General features: G+C 46.5%; 1 protein-coding gene across 1 annotated transcript in view; it reads right to left on the bottom strand.

Moving 5' to 3' along the window:
* LOC119458096 (uncharacterized) overlaps nt 1-10703 on the bottom strand; it is a 31175-nt gene extending 20472 nt beyond the window's left edge. Inside the window, exon 1 of the mRNA XM_037719911.2 lies at nt 10490-10703. The gene's annotated coding sequence lies outside the window, so the exon portion shown is untranslated. The remainder of the gene's footprint in view (nt 1-10489) is intronic.
* Between the last annotated feature and the right edge of the window lie 7103 nt (nt 10704-17806).

Raw genomic sequence — 17806 nt, 5'->3', positions numbered from 1 at the left:
AATAATGCAGCCACCCAGCAACTATCTCGTAACAAGCAAGAGACACCATTATTTGTGGATTACGTAGGTTCAGTTGAAAAAATTAGCTTCCTTCCAACATATCATTAGCTTTGCCATAACCGATGTCGTTACCAATTTTCCCCGATTCAAAGTAACCAGGATGAACTGACGAGTTCCCTGAAAGTTCCAGGTTTTCTGTGATGGTAAGTAACCTGTCTATCAAACAATTACCTGGAAGACTAATTAAATGACTTATCTAATAGCTCATTTAACACATCGCTTGATTCATGGATTGACACAGATGTTTAGCAGTTGGCTAATAATCTGTGTTTCCCATGCATTCGTACAAGGAAGGTAAAAACTAAAACTTCCTTTTCATTCACTGAACACAATTAGCTATTCTTGAATGTGACCTTTCACAGGACTCAGTCGAAACTTGCGCATTAGACTTCTTAGGGAGACAATATGAAATGGCACTAATTTTATAATACACAGCGAAGTTTATCAGTAAATGATATATCTGATTGCAGGCATATATTAAGGTCTAATTACCCATACAATCATACATAGTTTTGAAAATGATTACTGCGAACTACAGTCAAACCTCGATATAATGAAAATCGGTTTAACGAAATTTGCGATGTAACAAACCATTTTTGTTTCCCCATCTTAGTTCTATTGAATTAACGAAACCTCGATATAACAAAATTCTCGATATAACGAAGGTTTTCGCTGCAAGTACAACTTCGTTATATCGAGGTTTGACTGTATAGTCAAAACGGCAATGACATTGAGTCCAACTGTGTTTTTCAACGAGACAAAACTGGACCTCATTGTGTTTAACCAAAACCTTGAAACCTATGAGTACTAAGTGGATGCCACTGTGGGTCCAGCACCAACTGAACATCCATAATACAAACAGTACCAATCAAACAACATAGATACGTAAAAATCATGCATTCTGGGGGGGATGGGGAATGGCACACATCTAAAATATTGCCCTGGGCACACACCTTTCAAGGTACAAACGCACTTTGTTAACGATGATTTAGCTTTAGATGCAGCAACAAACTTGTAACAGCACAGACTGACAGGCAATGCATTGTCTTTAGATCGCACCGACTTTTGCAGCGACAGTGTTGCAGATATCACCTGCTTCAGAAACTATACACTGAATAAACTTGTTCGATGCAAGTACCCCACTAATACGCACGGCGTCTTGCATTGCCATAAGAAGGCGGCGCAAGTACCACCACAATGCCTTTTGCATTGTGGTGGTACTTGTGGGGGGGGGTGCTCTGAGCCCCCCCCCTCCCCCCCAGAAAAAAAAAAAACTGATCTTTACCGAAAAGAATTACTGAAAAATAGGTGCTTTCCTCAAATAGTCAAGGCCTTCAGCAAGTGGACCCCCCCCCCCCCCCCCCCAGAAAAAAATTCCCGACTACGGGCCTGGGTCACTGCTTCAATCCATGTCAGCAAATTGGTTATTCCGGAGTTTCCATGGACCCCAATTGACAATTGAAATACTCAATAGTGTGCCAACTGGTCTCACTTGGAAGCCAAAGGATGAGCAATATGAGCAATAAATTTATAGTGAATAAAAATTGTACCATAATTAAAATGCACGTCCTTAAACAAGATGTATTACTAATTTGGTATGGTCAATGAAGTACATTACTTTTCTTATAAAGTACAATATAAAATTCTGCTTGTTTGTTTTGAAACCGAGGCACTAGTCGGTGAACTAAAGTTTGCAGGCCTATATTAAGCAGGTAAACGAGATCACACCAGGCGAAATTGTGAGCACTGTCAGGGAAAAATACTTGCAGGTAGGTTTACATTGAAGCTGGCCTGTTGAATGGCCATATCTTATTCCATAAGGGATCGCCAAATTTGTTGAAGGGAGTAAAGTAAGAGAACCATAACATGAAAATCCTTAACCGAGCTCGATTGAAAGATCAGACTTCTGGTAATAACGAAGCTATCATTTGTAGTGGGAATATGATGAAAATGGGAAATCAGAGTGGCGCCACCTATTTTGACCTATGGTACCTCTCCTCCGATGTCAGCACTGGCCAATTTAGAGAGCAGCAGAGAGGGAGGTCACTTGGGGATTACGTCAACTCGTCCGTTTTGGCATGGGTAATTCAAACCGGGGAGCAGCAGCAGTATAGCAATGGGACTTCTAGATGAATAATATATCGATCTAACTCAATTTAATGTTGTTCTTTAGTGCCCCTTTAAAATATACATCAACGTATACCAGGCTGCTTTGTACTGTGACCCATTAACTTTTTTTACCTGTCTACTGAAAACTGCAAGGTGCCCGACTTGTAAATGCACGTAACAAGATGGTGGGTATCTCTTTGAAGTGAAATGCCAGTGTGTGTGCACAAGTAAGGCTCTCAAGTTGAGTGCCAAACATCTACGACCTACTAGACATCCACATAGGTTATTCATTTTTCTCCATCTGGCTGGTCCAAGCAGAAATAAATGAATTGGCCCAATATAAAATCCCTGTTTCCTTAATTTCCTTGCTGGGAATTCCTGCATTCAGAGTCATTTTAACAAGCCTCCAAGATGACATCCTATTCAGAGTTTCTTAGCACCATTGTTATTGGATGCATTTAAGATGACAGATTTATGAACCAGGACAGCAATTGTTTATTTCTATCTTGTTTCTTACAGCTGCCTTTGTTTTTTTACAAGAACGGAATATGGGATGATAATTTTTAGGCTTTACAGAATTTTTAAAAGTCGCCTATGGAAGATAGCATAACTTGTCCATGAGCTGGATAATTTAAAGAGGCGGACATTACTAGCACGAGAAATCGCAACACATATATATTCGACTAATGAACAAAAATTCACTAATTACTTTATGGCACATATTGCAATTTACGAATTGTAGCTGACGGGCTTGTAATACGTATCCATTTGAAATTGATCTCCAGGGCAACACCAGTTTCGAGATATTTCCCAAAGTGTGGGACAAAATACATAGACGTCCGTTACTCTTGTGCTTCAATGCATAAAAGTGTGTTCTGTTAAAAATTAAGTGGAACAACACTGCATTTTTAAGGCGAGTTTTATGGCGCATATCTCCAAGCTGGTGTCATCCTGAAAATTCATTCCAAGTAGATGCACCTTGCAAACTCACCAGCGAGAACTCGTAAATTGCAATATGTGCCGCAAATAAATAAACAGTTAATTAGCGCTTCTTTTATATTGGTTGAACATGTGTTTCGATTTCTCGTGCAAGGAATGTCCGGCTCTCTGAAATAATGCAGCTCTAGGGCCGGTATTTTGTAGCGATGCGTTATGCTTTATTCTAGACTAGTCTTATCCACCGCTCACGACCGGCTGATCCCCATTGATAATGTGAGCGGACCGTCGCTCTGACCACTGACCAAGCGCGAAAAGGCATTAGCATCGGAAAAGCATCGCTACAAAATGCCGGCCCAGGACTATATGCTATCTGCAACGGGCGATTATTAAAATTTATGTAAAACCTAAAAATGGTCACCCCGTACGTATAAAAGCCATACCAGTGTACAGCGATTTCACCCTCACAGACGCCTCTTGCAAGAGACTGACTGACAGGAAGTTTCAGCATTGAATGCCGCCGGGAACGCAGAATAAATAAGCGCAAACACTTCTCTCAATTCCGGCGCGCCGTCGTCTCTCGGGGCCGCGGCCCTGACTCATACTCGCAAATCTTTCGCCGGCATACCGTTCAACGTTTATTATTTTTTATTTATTTATTTTTTTGTGTGTGTTCTTTGTCGTGACGGCTCGAGACCTTGGCGCGTAGTACCGCACAGGACGTGGCGTTCTTGCACGGAGACGCTACGAAGCGTAACGAGGGGCGCGCGCGAGTTAGACCGGACGAACAATGTGTGCACGTCGTTACGCTCGCGACCCCTGCCTGCTCAGTACTCTTGTGGCTACGCCAGTAGTGTCAACGGACAAATGCCAGCTCGACAAGTGGCGCGGCTGTGTCAACTCGCACAAACTCGCACGCCCAAGTCGTCGTGGTCGCCGCCGTCGTCTGCTAGCGCCGCTGCCAGACAAGCGCTCGTAGCAGACGACACTATCCTCCAGCCCAGCGACTCCGTCCTATATATATATATTATAAGCTTTTTCGCTTGTTTCAATTTGGGGGGTGGGCTCGCTTTTCCTCATCACCACCCCCCCTCCTCCTCCGCCTCTTTTAGAGCCATTTGTAACGACGCATGTGGGAGCGGCGGACAAATTGAGGACAGTGGCCGGTCGGCCGCACGAAGCAAGCCGTCGCCTCGATCGTGGTCCGTAACTCAAAGCAGCGGCAATCCCCCACCGCAAGGCGAGGTACCGCGCAGAATGCAGACTTTAGTTGCCGCATTTTAAGTAGGAGCTCATGAGCAACGTTTCAGAGCTTTCAGGAGGAAACAAGGGGACGACTGTGTGTCGATTGGTGGCGACAGCTGCTGCTGCTGCTTTTCGCATGCTAATATACAATAGAAATATGGGCGGACAGAGGCATGCTGCAGAGCCTCGGTCACAATAATGAGAAACGTGTTAATTGCTTTCTCGCTGCGTTGTGTCACACTGTGCTCTTGGGGCGAGAAAGACGTCGACCGGTGAGGGGTCGCGTTACTCTAGCGCGCTCCATTGAACTTTTCTGGTGTTTGGATGCGCGAAAAAGGATACAGACGACGCGGGCCTGATTGTATGCCGCGTTTGGTGCCTACACATTCCGGAGGGGGTGATGATCAAGCGCAGTCGATTTCTTTGATATCTTTCGAAAAAAGCTGGACATGTTTAGAAGTACGGCGCACTACAATAGAAAAGGACTTGTGGAAGATCGATCCCTTCCCTTCAGTGCCAAAAAAGAGAAAAAAAAAATAAGCATTGAACTTTCGCGGTAGGTGGGCGGTCGACTATCCGGTAAAAAAAAATCGGTGCGTTCATCGCAACCTGCGCCGCGCCTTTCGACCACTTGCTCTAAAATTGCAGCGCCCGAACAACTTCCATATGGAAGCGCGCAACCGGTTTTCAATGAACAGGGGCCACCGCCCTACAAAGAACGACGATCGAACAAAGCCAATGAAGTATAATTAATGGCAATTCGCGCGCATGAAAGCCGTGACACCGAAGCGAGGGCTCTCGATTAATTCCGAGCATATATAATTAGGTCGGGAAACGAGCGAGTTTCTGCCGATCCTCGACGCTATGCTGGATCGAAAATCAAACTCGTGAATATAAGAATATGAAACTCGAATCTCGTGAAAATCTCGTGAATATAAGCGTCGTCGAGCGCAGTACTACCCTGAGCCAGCGCGTTTTGAGTGTGGTATTTGCAGCTGTGGAAGCTGCTGGACTCCTTAGCCAATAGGAAGGCCGCATGCTCCTCGAAATGTGTTCATCCGCGCCTGCTCAATTCGCGATATACGACGTGCATTCGTAAAGGAACTAACGTGTCAAGCATCGCTGTAACGTATCATGTGTCAAGCAAAGACACAACTCTATAATCCCGCCATTAATCATACGGTTAGGCCAGGAACTTTACTCCGCTGCGCAGGCATACTGACAGTGTACGCCTCGTACATTTGGCAGTGGTAAAAACTACCATTGAAATGTAGTACAGAGAGGATATCCGTAATTAAAAGGAAGGAGGCTACTTTTTGCTGGCGACGACATATTCGTTGCTGCATTCAGTTCGACACGTACGGTGCTAACTATTAGGTTAATGCGGTAGGGAAATCAAATGGTAGCCGCCGGCAGGCGAATATGCGTCCTCTAATCGGGAATAGAATTCATTAGAATAAGTTGGTGTGAGACACCGACCGAAAAGCACGGCAGAGTCAGCAGCTGGGTATGCATGGTCTACGCCCAACTGTTTAATTATTTACAGGATCGCATGGGTGCACGTGGGAAAGTGGATCTGAAACCAGCCCACTGCAACCAGCAATGCACGGCTTAATTGTCTCGAACCACATAACAATGTAAACAATTAATTGTAATCCAAAGTACAGAGTGCAAATTTATGCCAGGTAACCGCCACGTTAAGCCACGGAACTTAACCAGCTAACCACCTTTTGATGTCAGACCTCAATTTCCGCAACTTAACCACACACACACACAAAAAAAAAAAAAAAAGTTACTGCCGCAGGTTTTCTCACATATTTTTTTTTTAACCATAATCGATAACAGAAGGCTATATATAGCTCCCCTTGCCGACCAGCTGGAACCAGCCTACAACTTCGGACTCGTGTCATGCGAAAGTTGGGCGTACACAAAGACAAAAGGAAAAGTTCGCGCTACAACCTAAACAGAAAAAAAAAAAAAAAAGGGGGGGGGGGGGGGGGACAGCACATTCCAGTGTCTGCAGGTCATGTATGCATTCACCTAAAAAATTTGGCTCGTCATAGCGCTCAAGTCGAGCAAATAGCATCGATCACTTTCGGTCTGTCGGAAGCGGACGTCACGAAAGGAATGGCACTCCCCCGCCGTGAATTTTCACGCGTGAATTCTCACGTCAGACAGTGGACATAGTTCCCGAATGATGCATTGACAGCTCAACTGACAGCTAGGGTGCCTGCTACTCCAGTGAAGCCCATTTCAGTTTCAAGTCACGCATGCAAACATTCCGAAATGTCATCGATCTGGAATACGTTCACAAGTTCGCAGCGGTGGGTGGATGGATGCGAAACTTTAACGGAAGTCCTGAGGTACGCGACTCGGCGCGCAGCGGGCCGCTCCGACGTTGGGACAGTGAACTGAGGGAAAAAAAAAAAAAATGCTGCCACACAGCGGGGTCAGTTAGGGGGACGGGTCAACGGTGAATATCACAGTGCATTGTACGACAATTAACCCTTAAAAGTGAACAAGGGTGTAAATGTGCCTATAACTCAATCTTACACCAAAAAAGGCTGTGGGTTACAGATCCATTTCCACCCTTTTTCACTTTTTAAGGGCGTAAATTATTTTACAGTGTAGGGCGGGGAATATCACAACGGCCGGGGAATATCACAGAAAACCTGGTCAGTTATGATTGAGTTAATTGCAACAATAACATGATATGTTATTATAAACGTTGCTAAATTTCATATAAAGCCTTAATAAATTTCAATTATGCACAGTGTGTAACTCGGCATAAGGCCGTGTTATCCTGTTTTCATTCTGTAAGTTGGCAACGCAGGGCATTCTGAAGTCGTGAACAGGAGCTTCCATTATCCTGTTCATCAGTGCATTCCACAGAGGTGAAACTTGCTATGGATATAAGGACTGCGCAACGAGCAATGGAACGTAAAACGGAACATTAGGAAGAAGGAAGAGGGCTGCATGGATTAGAGAGCAAACGTATGTAGCTGATATCCTAAGTGAAGTTTAGCAGGTCACGTAACGCGTAGACAACCGCTGGTCGATTAGGGTCACAGAATGGGTTGCTTCAAGGGAAGGGAAGCGCAGTCGAGTACGACATAAAACAAGGTTAGGTGATCAAATTGCGAAATTTGCAAGCATTAAGAACAGCTATATACGCAAGACATGGGCCATGGGAGTTCGCTATACGACAACTTCTACCTGCAGTGGGCGCGAAATGTGACCCTGAAATGTGATGTCAAGCCGAAATAGGCTTACAATACGCTCGACTCGTACAGCTGCCTACACTAAAGTCTAGTGTGCGGCAGTGCTGGGCAAAGATAACACAGCCCCGATACCTTCAAGGTACCGGGCTGATCACCGTGTTGAACCTGCCGTTCTTATGGATTCGGCTGGTGGTGGTGGTGTTGGCCACCAGTCGAAAAAAAAAAAAAAGTCGTTGTCCTTGCATTACTGGCCGGTTCATGATAGTGACCAGCCAGTAATGGTGGTGGTGGTGTTGACCACCACCACCACCACCATTACTGGCTGGTCACTATCATGAACCGGCCAGTAATGCAAGGACAACGACTTTTTTTTTTTTTTTGGCATCGCGACGAACCGACTCAGCGCTCTAGACAGCAGTATGAACGACTGTACTACTATCAGCATAAATTCAAACGCGAACAATTCCGAAACTACTCCGGTACGTTGTTCCCTTTTCTGGCTCCCATCTGCATCTGTAACAGTTACTTCGGACACCAAAGACGTATTACATTTGCGACTACCCGATTACACAATTCATGCTGACGGAATCATAAACGCTATATATATATACGTCACGCCTATATGTTCGCTGGCTGTCAATGCAGCAGTTATATATGGGATCGCCCCCTATACCGGCTATTTAATAGCGCAAACCTCTCGCACACAAGTAGTCACTGACCTATGTCTCCCCCCGCATTGCCAAAGGTACGACCTGTCTTTCCACAGACCAAGCTGGAAGCTCATTACGGCAGGCTTCCTTGACGCCAGGCGAGCTACGTTCATGTACCGCCTGGCGCGGGGCTGTCTGCCGATTAGCTACAGACCCTTCACAGCCATCCCGGCTCGTGGAGTGTGCCCCTTTTGCGGTGGTCGAGAGGATACAGTTCATATCTTCCCGCAGTGTTTACTTTCTGCTGCTCTCTAACGAATAGCTAGTCTGTTTTGTCTCCCAGGCGTTCCATTTCAGACCGTTCGCTTCCTGCACCCTTTGCCTAAGCAGGCGGTCAACCAGTTCGTGCTTCTTGTCGAGTGCTCATACCAAGTTTGGTTAGCACGCTGTGATGCGGTTTTCGGGGGAGGGGCGCCGGGTCTTCACGAAGTGCTCAGAAAAGCGCGGAAGGAAGTCCGTTTCCATCTCACCCGGGAGCGCCATCACTTGGGCGAGAAGTTTCTCGAGGTGTGGGCTCACCCTGCTGTGATTTTCGATGAGTCAGGAGGAAAGATTTCCATTAAGTTATGATGCATGCTTCCAAGGTCACTCGACTGGGCAGCATGTGCCAGTCGATCCACGTGTTTCCGTTCGTCTCAGTGGAACACAAAGTTGGAACCGGTGCTGGCGCAACAGAGTGCGCTGTGCCGCGGACGGCTTCTGTGGTCTCCATGGTTGTTTGCCTTGACATCTTTTCCGTTTAGGCACTCCAGGGGTCTGATGGGCTCATGTCCCTGATGACCGACATGGCTGTGTGAAGCGCGAAATATTAGTGCCGCTCTACAGCGGCCCCGTTGTCCGGGAAGGACCGTTGGCCCAAACCAAAGCCCCCACCCAGTCAACCCGGGTAGGGGGGGTGCCGGGGTCAATGTACCGAACGATGCTGGGTTGATGAGTACACGTAAGCTCTGGGGCGCGGTACCTACGGGTGCCAAGTCCTATTCCCATCTGACAACGGCACCTATAAACATGCCCGTAATCTCGAATATATATGCGCGGTTACAGCGGATGTCAGAAGATAAGACGCAGCTATACAATTGCACTAGCTGCGATAAAACGAATCGGGACACAGCAACTTTCCATGCGAACGAGTAAAAGGGGGAGTGAATAAAAATGGAACGCGCGCTCGAAGCGCATTCGATTATCTCGGGAATGCGGCGACAACAGTACGCATACCAAAGCCATGGTGCACACGTGAAACAATCTCGTTATGGGAGAAGCACGTCAAACCGATACTGCGATACGAGCGCACTGTATCAAAATATTTGGCGTTCTTTCGGCATCAGTTTATCGCGACGCCACGGAAATGCAATATATGCGGCTCCCGACGGCTCCAATTACCACCGATACGGCAGGAAGTCCGCTAACAAAATGAAATGTCAAACGCGTATCGAACAAAAATACATTCCGCTGTTCTTTGGCAGTATAAGACCCAGCGAACGTAAACGTAGGGCTCGCAAACAAACCTATACGCGCAGAACAAGTTTCAAGTTCGCGTGTTCGTTGAGCGGGGACAGCGCAAATACGAAAACTAGGTTGAACTAAATTTAGGCTTCTTATCGAGAACCAAACGTTTCTTTTTTTTTTTTTTTTTTTTTCAGCGAAGGCGCATACACGAGTACACACGACCGACATTTCACCCCAACTGTTCCTTATCTTTCGCGCGCGCGTAACAATAGTTCCGTTGAATCAGACACCGCGGTGGCCTAGAGAAGCCGCGCAATGCAGAGATAGCGCACCTGCATACCTTGGCCGCTTCGAGGATGGGGGTATAATAGCGCGACGGTATCGGCGACTCCGGCAAAACGAAAGGAAAGCCCCGGAGTGCGCACGGAAGGCCACGTATGACTCACCGAGCGCGCTGCATAGCGCCGGTGCATAGAGCGGAAGAACGACTACTATGCGGGACGACGCAGCTCTCCCGGTGTTCGCATTTAGGCAGCGGGCTAGGTCGTCGCGATACCCGAGGTAGAAAGAAGCCGACAATAGCGAAAACGCCCGCGTGGCAACGCCCGCCGCTATAAATGCAAGGGCCGGGGGCCTAAGGCTCTCCCCCCCCCCTAAAACCGTTGCATGTCACCGACCGAGCTGTCACTCGAAGCCAAACGCGAGTTCAGCCCGATTCGAGAGCGCGCGCGCACGCGGGTGCAAACAAACGCATTCACTCACGGCTTCGGTGCTGTTGGAGTAGTCGTCAAACACCCAAGGTGTGGCTTCGCAACAATCCACAGAGAAGAGCACAACTCGTTAAAAGGCCTCGCGGAAACGATTGCGAGCGAACGCGGACCACGACGAAACGCCCAGCACGCTTTTTTTCACGCTCGCTCCACTGACATCCACGCGGGCGAAGGCAACGGTCCCCGACTGAACCGGCCGGCGAGCTGCGTCAGCCAACTGGCGAGCGGAAAGAGGGTCACGTGACACGCGTCATCCAATCGGAGCGTCGTATGGTGCGCAGAGAGGCCCGAGAGAGGAGGTGGGAAATTTGACGGCGAGGAAGAGGCTGGAGATAACCAACATATGATAACAACGTGCGCGATTTGAATAGAAAGCCGGATCCCGTCGTGAACTGAGCTAAAACAGCGTTCGTGCGTGTAGTGTCGTCGCAGAGCTGACTGACTATGCAAATCGCGATCCCTGCGTTAATGCTATCTGGCTACACATGTGAGCTTGTAAAGCGTCACGTCGGTTGTAGGTGTTCTGTACCATATCGTGTTGGTTTCGGCCTGATCATGGCCAGTCGTGAATTGCTCCGTGTTGATAACCGATTAACTGATTCCTTATTTGTAAAAATTAGAAAAAAAAGAATTAGAAGGTCGTCTCCTGATACTTATTCAGCACTTGATGTTTGCGAAGAGGAAAGTAAACTAGAAACCCACAAAGATTAACTTAAGTGACATCCGCAATGCGTGTCGTTGTAAACGCTTGCATTCCTTCATAACCACTGCCTCTCAGACGCGACAGAGCGCCTGGTTTTCTGTAACCCTGCTGCGAGAGGGCCTGTTGTGGCTGGCGATCTTCCGTAATACGAGACGACTGCCGCGTTGCATTAACGAAGTGTGACATGCAACCCTTCAACAGTACTTTCGCAAGCACCGTCGTCCATCTACCCCGCGTCTCTCCGGGGCGTAGTGAGGGCAGACGCTCTCGAGCTTTTGAAAGAGCCGAGTGCGATTCTTCATCGTCTCTTTTTCTCCGTTTCCGGTCGAAATTCCTCCGCTCCGTGCATGCGCTTCGTGCGAGCGGGAAATCGTCCATTCCGCGTGAGGCAATGCGCGTCGAGAAAAACAAAGCAACAAAACTTTGGCAGCGGTAAAATAAAAAGAAAACGCAGGGAGGGCACGATGGCTGCGGCCTGCAACGGACGTAGGAAAGCACAAAGAAAACGGCCGGCTCGGTACCAGACGAAGCAGACGGCGCTCGTTCCGTAGCAGACGGCGAGCGTGCCTTGCTCTCTGGGAACGGTCGAAACGCGCTAGTTGCGAAACGCCGAGTAAGCGACGGGTCTGAGAGTGACACAACTACTGAATCATAGTTTAGTGTAGACAAATTACCGCGCCGCCTTGCGAACATAGAAATAACAAACATCTGTCACAATTTTATATATACATATGTTATATGTTTTTATTTGCCCATAGATGGCGCTAAACTCTGTAAGCTTTCAAAATGAAGGCTAAAAAATAACATCAGTTTGGGACTGGCTGTCGCAGCTGATAGTAGTGCGGGGGGGCGTCTTCGCTGCTCGCTCTCTCTGCGTCCTTTTGATTACTTTCTACATTCGCGCAGCTGCTGCTGCTGCCGGCATTCTTTTCTTCTCCCGTCCACCTCTTCCTATGCGGTGAGTTCAGCGAAGTGCGACGCCAGTGACTCACCCAGCCGTTGCGAGCAACAGTGGGTTGTTTTGTCTTCGGTTTCGTTTGCCTCGCCCGTCGCGCTGGCCTATTGCTCCCGAGCGAGAAAAAAAAAAAAAAATAACAAGAAAATGTACGCATAAAAAAACGTGGCCTCGCTATAGAACCTCCCACAACACTTGGCGTGGGGGTAACAAGTCCTGCGCTGAACTCTCCGTCATAATGCGTCCGCGGGTTTTCGCTGGACGAGCTGCGGTGTGTCTAACGGCTAATGCGGCTACACTGAGGCTGAAGTTGAGCGTAGGTAGCGAAGAAAAATAAAAAAATAAGAAAATAGCAGGAATGGAAGAGAAACGGTAACGATACAAGCTATCGGTGCAAGACGCTAAACTCTTTTCTACTTTTCTGTATATATTACACTGTTAGACGTCTGCTGCCTACGGACGAAGGCCACATAATATACGCTATCCATCTTCGTATCATCGAGCAATCTTGACGCGAGGAGTTTCTCCTTTGGCACTCGCGTCGATCGCGCTCTCCTTGTATTGCTTTCTTTTAACTCATTTATTCCTTTCACTCACCTAGTAAGTTTCCGTTACAATATGGACGCCGAACTCGGCGCGTATGTCATTGGTGTGAGACATTTACTTTGTATTCTTAGCAAAATGAGACATGTGCTATTCTGGTCTTGCGCCAGACGATTCTTCCGGCGATACAATGCCAGGAACGAAACAGTTAGATGTAATCGCGCGTAACTGCGATATAAACGGCCGTCTGGTATGACCTCTTTTGCATACCTGCGGATATATTACGGCCGTGACGTTGTTCCGTTTTCTTTGTACGTGAGGCTTATTGTGGCGTTTGTTATGACGTACCGACGACAGCATGCCGGTTATACGTGTGAACGTTGTTGATATGTGGCAATCGAGGCAAAAGAAAAAAAGAAATGCATGAGCCAAGTCTCGCGCTGCTCATATAACTTTCTGAGCGTAAATAATTCTGTCTTCACGGCATTATCTTGGGTTGAGCGAGTTGGCCGATAGCTCGTATCGAATACTACACAGAGCGGTGCAAGATGACGAAGACAAAGAAACTAATTGACAGGTGAAAAGCCAACTACCAACTAAAGTTTATTCATGAAAAATATTCGTTTTTTAAGTGCTCCAAGTCTCCACCGCAAATAACCGCTTAGCAAATTGCGCGCGACCTTGAAAGAACAGATGGTAATGAATAGTGATTAACGGCAGGAGGCAATGTGCATGGATTAGGATAAATTGAGCTTGAGCACTAACGTGAAGCAATTCTTCCTCAAGGAGGGAAAAAAAAAAAAAAAAAAAAAACCTACGCGTTCATGGTGTTTGGTAAAACCTGTATTCAGTTCGGTCCATGCATCTGGCTTATTATTCCTGCTGTTACCCAGTTCACGTGACCATTATACTGATTGCGGTTATCACCGAGCGCACTTCGTGCAGATGAAATTCGACAACATATAGTGTGCCGTCAGCGTCGTTGATTGGTGCTTTATATAAGCCGTCCGTAATGACCATCTAAATTGCCTGCGCCGTGCCTTGTGGACACTATAGGAAATGAGCCATATGGAACAGCTGGCGGGAACCGACCTTGTAAAAGTGTAAAAAAACAACAAAAAAGAAAGAAAGAAAGAAGAAGGGAGGAAGGATAGAACAACAATACAGGGAAATCGTATTCTATTGTCATTGTGTGTCACCTCTATTTTTTTTTTTTTTGTAATGTTTGTATCTTTCATACCTTCAAGCTGTGTGCGTAGTTTTATCTGCTTCTGCTAATACCCCTCGTGAACATGAGTCAATTTTCGCGGCTACAGCAACTAACAGCAGGAGCTTTCAGGAAACGGGAAAGATAAGCGACACCAGTTACAAATAAAAACGGCTAACGTTCTCTCTTTTCCTTTTTTTCAAGCAGTTGCATGTTACATGAGCACATTGAGGAGGTAAAAAAAAAGTATACAGCGCGCGCATATGCACATACGCATCGGATTATATCGGCAATGCAAATCCGTCCCTCTAAACTAACACCGGGGGGGCTTGAGTTGACCTGCTGACAACGTGCTCCACGCTTCGCTTGTTTCATTTAGTTGTCTTTTTTTTTTTTCTCCCTCTATTTTCGCAGTCGCATTCCGGCGGGGGGCGGAGTTCAGAAAACGCTGGCGTTACTTAGATTATATTGGTGTACGTCAAGGAACACAAGGGCGTCGAAATCATTCTGGAACCTTTCACTATATCTGCGGTGTCGCTCATAACCCAGTCTGCAATTTTGGAGCCTTATTCACACTTCACCAAAGGAAACGTGGTGATACGTGAATATCAGAAGACGCATGTTGAGAGCAAGCTTCGTGCTTTTAATAAACAATGCTTCATAAAGCGCCATACAATGGCAGATGCCCGCTAACGTTCCGAATACTATATAGGACTTGAACATCGTTTTATATCTATTCTGAGAACGGCTGTTTATTATTCGAAAACGATTCGAATAGTATTCAATATTCGAGGCGATTCGCTTCTGGCCGCTATACGTATATCCGATTCGTATTCGTATTTAAACATTTTGGCGATGTTGAAGTATAAGTGTCAAAAGATGGCTTGACTCGTGTTATCTGTAGACTGGGTAGAAACGACGCGACGAGTGCATTTCATCTTACTCGGGAGCGCGTGGAAAGGGATAAGAGCGCCGATGAATAATTTTCAGAGATAAAGATTCCGAAGCATCAGTCAGTCTTATTTGAACAACCCTCGTACATTAGGAAATTCTTGCTCACGGCTGATGATGTCCATAATGAAAGGAAAGAAAGGGAGAAGGCGGGGATGGTATAACCAGAAATGCGTCTGGGTGGCTAACCTGCACGCTGGGGGACGGGAAAGGGTGAAAAGAAAGATGAAAGGGAGAAAGAGGATAGAAAGACGCTGTGAGTTGGAGCATCGCGCGTGGCGGGCACCACTCAGTCAAAGGCATTCACACAGGTCAGTGACCCTCAAGAAGCGCATTAGTTACTTCACAGCCTTGTGGGCCGACGAGCGATTTCCGGGACGGTGTTCGAGTAGCGTCTGCACGGACAACGGCCCATCGTCCAGACGTTACCCAGACGATAGATCGTGTTTGTCTTTGCGACTGGAATCGACGACAGTGGCACAATAAATGTTCGACGTTCCCTTCGCTGCCGCAGACGTCGCACGCACAGCACTGTCGGTCATTCCAATTAGTGCATATAGTGTAAGCCTTCGTGAAGGCCACTCCCAACCACAGCCGGCAGAGAAGCGATGCCTCAAGTCAATGAATCCCAGGTGGAGGTCGGAGCTATAGCGTAGCCCGGTGCGCTTTATATTTGAGGTGTTCCACTGTGCTTCCTAATGAAGACCTGATATGCGTTTAGGCATATCCGCCAAATATTTCCTTTTCTTTGCCGTACGCAGTTTGTTTGTTCGCTGGAACGGGTGCACACTATTCGTACATATGCGGTCACGGAAGCTTGTTGCTAAATGCCAGGTGATGAAGCGCTTGATAACGTGCATATCTATATATGCACCGAGGAAGCGTCAAACAGCACCCCTTAACGTGCACGTGTCTGAAGAGCCCTCCACACGATAACGCGTTGCCTCGTAAACACCTCGCACGCAATCTTAGCTCCTCGCTTGTCACACGCCATGTCCAGGGCTTGCTGCTTGCCCTTTGAAATCCTTACGGCTGTCCGTTGCTCCGGACAGCCGTAAGGATTTCCGAAGGATAAAAGCGAGATGCGCGGGGCGTTCGCGGGGCCCCTAGCTCAACATTTTCAACACGGCAGCGTATATGAGGGAATCATTTTGGTTGGATGAAATCGGAAATCGGAAATGTTTTGCCAACTATTGTGTCGCCGGCTACTCCGCAAACAACAAATTGTTCAATGATCAAGAGAGAGTGAGATAGGAAAGGCAAGGAGGTTAACCAAATGCGAGTTTCCGGCTTACTACCCTGCACGGGGCTTGGGGATATAGGGATAAAAGAATGATAACACGAGGTGATATGAAGAACGCTGAGGCAATAACGAATATTTCGCAAGCTTAAGCAGTCAATGTAGAAAAATAATTTTAAAAAGCAACAATACGGCAAGTTCTCGAGTTCCTGCAAATAAACACACGTCAATAAATCATGTCAATGCAATGCTACAAAATAAATACAAAACACACGAACGCGGATACGCTAAGTATTCATACACTGATCCAGTACCACTTGATACTACTAAAGAAGTTGATTAGTAAGTATTTTACAGCGGAACACGGAAACACTAAGCATTTTGAAATTTTCTTATTCAGTTTTATTATTATTATTATAAAATGAAAACAAAAGTGGGACATATACCTCTTTAGAGCCGGCCGTCCCAATATCCTAAGTACACTGCTAAGAATGAATGAATGAATGAATGAATGAATGAATGAATGAATGAATGAATGAATGAATGAATGAATGAATGAATGAATGAATAAACAGCAAACAATGCGCACATTAACACCTCACAAGAACACAAGTAGTGTGCAGCACGGGCACCATAAATGGAATTTCATAAGCACGGTCTCCTAGGGAGGAGCCAACACAAGTATTTTCATATAGATATACTCATATCTATATATACTATATATCATATCTATATATACTAAGGCCAATAATATCCCAGGCATTGCCTGGGATATTATTGGCCTTAGTGAGGTTAGAAGAACTGGTGAGGCTTACACAGTGTTGACTAACGGCCACGTCCTCTGCTACAGAGGTCTTCCAGATAAGAGAGAATCCGGGGTAGGATTTCTAGTTCATAACAACATAGCCGGCAATATTGATGAATTCTACAGCATTAATGAGAGGGTAGCAGTCGTCGTAATAAAGCTGAATAGGAGGTACAAAATGAAGTTAGTACAAGCCTACGCCCCAACCTCTAGCGACGATGATGAAGAAATAGAACAGTTTTATGAAGATGTTGAATTAGCAATGAGAAAGGTGCAAACTCAGTATATAGTAGTCATGGGCGACTTCAATGCAAAAGTGGGCAAAAAGCAGGTTGGTGAGCAAGCAATTGGCAACTACGGCATCGATTCTAGGAATGCAAGAGGAGAGATGTTAGTAGAATTCGCGGAAAGGAATAGGCTCTGAATAGTGAATACCTTCTTCAGGAAGCGCAGCAACAGGAAGTGGACCTGGAAAAGCCCTAATGGAGAAACAAGGAATGAAATAGATTTCATACTCTCTGCCTATCCAAGCATAGTGCAGGATGTAGAAGTGTTAGGTAAGGTAAAGTGCAGTGATCGTAAGTTAGTGAGGTCTAGGATTTCCATCAATTTGAAGAGAGAGAGGATGAAATTAGTCAAGAGGAAACAGGCCAACCTAGAGGCAGTAAGGGTAAAAGCAGACCAATTCAGGCTGGTGCTCGCAAACAAATATGCAGCTTTAGAACCGCCGCGATCATCAGTATAAAGTAAAACGACCCACATGTCACACTCATCGCTTTGCTAATTCGTTCATACCACGCACTATCATTGAGTGGAACCACCTACCATCGCATGTAGCTACTGAGACTAACATAGCAAAATTTCAGGAGCTGCTACGCACTGAGCGCATTGCCTAAACGGACTGC

The sequence above is a fragment of the Dermacentor silvarum genome, chromosome 7, assembly GCF_013339745.2.
Source record: "Dermacentor silvarum isolate Dsil-2018 chromosome 7, BIME_Dsil_1.4, whole genome shotgun sequence".
NCBI classification, from domain to species: Eukaryota; Metazoa; Arthropoda; class Arachnida; order Ixodida; family Ixodidae; genus Dermacentor; species Dermacentor silvarum.
Note: the sequence above shows the minus strand (reverse complement) of the source record. Positions and strands in the feature narration are given on the sequence as shown.